The sequence below is a fragment of the Tursiops truncatus genome, chromosome 10, assembly GCF_011762595.2.
Source record: "Tursiops truncatus isolate mTurTru1 chromosome 10, mTurTru1.mat.Y, whole genome shotgun sequence".
NCBI classification, from domain to species: Eukaryota; Metazoa; Chordata; class Mammalia; order Artiodactyla; family Delphinidae; genus Tursiops; species Tursiops truncatus.
In genome coordinates, this window is record NC_047043.1 from 34030877 (window position 1) to 34034973 (window position 4097).

Below are 4097 nucleotides of genomic sequence, written 5' to 3' on the forward strand. Positions count from 1 at the left end.
GTTTTCATACAGAAGGATCTATGTATTTCAGCAGTTTTTTCAGTGTTTGTTAATGAATTTAGTCTTTGCCTTTCTGAAAATGACTTGTTTCCCCATTCCTGAATGATAGCTTGACTGGGTATAAAATTGTAGATTCATTGTTTCTCTTACTTCAAAGATATTATTCAAGTGTTGTTGATTAGAAGTCTGCTATCTATTTATCACTTCACTTTGGTGATATGTCATTTTTCTATTTTTTTTAACTTAATCTCAAGATTTTATTATCTTCATAACACCAAAAGATGAAGCTTAGAACTGAATTACTTGGCCCTTTCTCTTCTTAAATCCTCCCAGTTCAAAGTGTTTCCATCTCTTAATAGCCAGAATTCTTTGATCTGCAGCCTCAGGACAATCTTTGTCGTTTTAGCTTTTTCCCAGAAAATTGGCTTAGTCTGCCCACCGTAGCCACCCTGCTTCCTGTCATAATGCCACTTTCCCTGGGCATATGGATGCTCCTTGCCTTTCTTGTACTGTGCCACCTTGTGGGGTTGGAGCTTGCCACACTTCCTACAGAAAGTCCCACCGGTTTAAGGCATTTTCACCATGTTTGCAGGAGCGCTATTGGCACAAAAAGCTGTGGTTGTTTCAAGATGTTCTCTCTGTTTTTGTTGTTCTTCTGCACTTCAGTGTGTCTTAGTGTGCATCTATTTTTATTTATGCCACTCATGATTGCTGTGATCATAAAGCCAGTCGAAGACTATAGATAAGGAAAGTCTGACTAGATTCTGCCAAAACCTTGTGGTCCAAAGACGGAGGGAAAAAAAGATGAAAATAGAGTTCAGCCAGACAGTAATGAGATGAATGAACAAAATCAGTTGCAATCTGGTTGGAGGTTGAAAAATTCAGATGATAAAATCTCGTCATCAGAGCGGAAAGAGGTTACAAAAAGTATTGTGTGGTTGTGTAGTTGGAACAGGAGGTATCAACCCCACCTGAAGGGTATAGATTTGGGGTCTCCTATAATTTCAAGATTACTAAAACTGGACTCAGTATGTCAATCTGTGATGCAGGAAAGACCACACTGGACATAGGCAGCTGCAGGTCTGGCATCCCTGTACCAAATGTGTCTGTTCAATATGCACCTCCAACTTGCCTCAGGTGACAAGCATACTGTCATCATGAGTTATTGGCTCAGGAATTTAAAGTCACAGTAAACCTTACTGGGTTGTGTCTCTTAACCCCAGAAACATGAAATTATGAAGTATGTCAAACCCATGACATTAATCATTTTGGGTTACAATCAAGATAATCACTGTGTTTGGCATTTAAAATACTTGTAAAATATAATTGAATTTGATATATTAAAATGTATGACAAATTGGCCTGCAATTCCAAACTAAATGCTTGATTCGAAGTTGAATGGTGTAAGTGATTTAGTTTATGAACAGTGGTAGAGTGGTTAAAAGAACTTGCATTAGAGAGTTGGTTGATAATGTGGGAAGGATTAGTTTATTGGGTCATAAGTTTGTTGAGTTTAGACATTCCAACGTCTTAAAGAAAATTGAATACATTAATGTATGCATATTATTTGAAGTAAAGGTAATTAGCCTGTCCTATTCAAGTTTATTTAACATTAATTAAAATCTAATTCCCTTAAGTAATCAGTCTGATTTATGTTAAAGTTTCCCTGAAAATTGTTTCTATTTTATATAAAATTTACTGGATTTAAAATCGTATAATAAAACTTATAAGATGAATTTAGGAGTTTAAGACAATCTAGACTTTTAAATTTATAATTTCAGTAAGTAAAGTTTTAAAAATCAAACCCAAATAAATGAAAATAATATTCTCTGTGTACAAAAGCTGCCCTTGGGCATCAAAAATATCACATAGAAACTGAATCTAAGGATGCGTGCTCTTTATCAGTGTAACCTCTTATTCTCTAATCTCACCTTCTGAAATTCCTATTGGGTATAAATTGGACTTTTTACTCTTTCATGCCTCGTTTTTTTTTTTTTTTTTTTGCTTTTTTTCTTTATCCAGAATACAGCACATAGGTATAATTTAATTTATCTCTATATCCACAATTTTATCTTCATCTGGATCCAATATACTGTTTATCCACTGGACAGTATTTCTTAATTTCAATGACCGCATATCTAATTTAACATCAGAAACTAACCTTGTTCCTTCTCAGAATCAAACTGCCTCCCTATTCTCAAAGTTCTTGCAACTGCCAGTAACTCACACAGTGTACAGGTACTCTGCTGAGCTCCCCAGGCTGGCTGGAGGCCTGGGATTGCATTGCTTCACCTTCCACATGCCAGGGTGTCTGCACCAAGTTGCTCCTCTACTTCTGAACAGAGGATCTGGTTTCCTGAGTGACATCAAAGGATGAACAGTGCAACACCTATGGGTTAGCTCTCCATGGAGTGGATTTGGGCAATAGGAAATGGGTAACAGGAGGGAGCTGGGCAGATAAATTCTCCTTCTAATCAGAAGTGCTGTTTCTTTTTGAAAACCTTCCAGAGGAGTCCTGGGTGTTAGGCAAAGAGACAGTGGTTAGCTGTCTCTTCATAGCTTATCAAACAGAGACTATCACTGTAATGCATCATATCACCTTGCTTCACACCTTTCCTTGCCCTACTTCCCCTTTTCTTCCTTGCCTTCATCTCAACAGGCTTCATCTCCTGAATAAAAGATCAGCATCCTAATCCTTGCCTCAGGCTCTGCTTTCTAGAGAACCTCAGATAAGGGAGTCTTTAAAACTTTTGTTTGGTTCTTTTTGAGAATCTCAATCTTTTGTTATGTTTTTTATTTTATTTTATTTTTTTAAGCATCTTTATTGGAGCATAATTGCTTTACAATGGTGTGTTAGTGTCTGCTTTATAACAAAGTGAATCAGCTATACATATACATATATCCCCATATCTCCTCCCTCTTGTGTCTCCCTCCCACCCTCCCTATCCCACCCCTCTAGGTGGACACAAAGCACCAAGCTGATCTCCCTGTGCTATGTGGCTGCTTCCCACTAGCTATTTTACCTTTGGTAGTATATATAAGTCCATGCCACTCTCTCACTTTGTCCCAGCTTACCCTTCCCCCTCCCCATGTCCTCAAGTCCATAATTCAAAAAGACTCATGTACCACGATGTTCATTACAGCTCTATTTACAATAGCCAGGACACGGAAGCAACCTAAGTGTCCACTGACAGATGAATGAATAAAGAAGATGTGACGCATATATACAATGGAATATTACTCAGCCATAAAAAGAAATGAAATTGAGTTGTTTGTAGTGAGGTGGATGGACCTAGAGACTGTCATACAGAGTGAAGTAAGTTAGAAAGAGAAAAATAAATACCGTATGCTAACACATATATATGGAATCTAAAAAAAAAAAAAAAAGGTTCTGAAGAACCTAGGGGCGGGATAGGAATAAAGACACACTCGTTATGTTTTTTAAAATTCTGTTCTTTAATATATTAGCTATACCAGCCAGAAATTATAAAATATTTAAAATAACTATCTTAAGTTGTTAGACATCTAATCCTGCCCCTCATATTGCTAATGCTCACTCATGGTGGAGTATTTCCTTGTTTTTCTGTAATTTTGGATTGTGAGTTCATCTTCAGCAGGACTATATTGAAGAGAATCCTGAGAATCCTTAGCTGAGGGTTTGTCCCTCCAGAGAGGACTTGTATTCCCTTTGTCACAGATATTCTCAGCTTGGGAGTTCTCAGCCACAAGAGTAGTATAAATGCTAAACTCTGCCTTCAGTCTTGAGGGATCTTTTCCCTTTATCCAGATACAAGTGAAGATAGACAAACTTCCTTTATATCTCTCTTTGCTGATGGTTTGGCTTTTAGTCTCCACCTTTTTTCTAAAGCTCTTTGACAATTCTCAGCTTTATGTTCAAAGGCTCCATCAAATTCCCTGGGGACAGCGGCAGTGTGAGATCAAGACTACTGCTCTGTTTTTTAGGTCTCTCTCCATTTTGCCCCTAGGATTTATATTTTTTATAAACTCAGCTATGCAGGTAGAAGACTATTTTCTATATTTCATCATACTTTTATGGTATTTAATAATGGAAGGTTTTGGGGGTTATCTAATCTGCT

At 37.2% G+C, this 4097-nt stretch overlaps 1 pseudogene; it reads right to left on the reverse strand.

The window, feature by feature from the left end:
• Nucleotides 1–288: 288 nt before the first annotated feature.
• LOC101322404 (large ribosomal subunit protein eL42-like) lies at nucleotides 289–584 on the reverse strand (annotated as a pseudogene).
• Nucleotides 585–4097: the final 3513 nt, after the last annotated feature.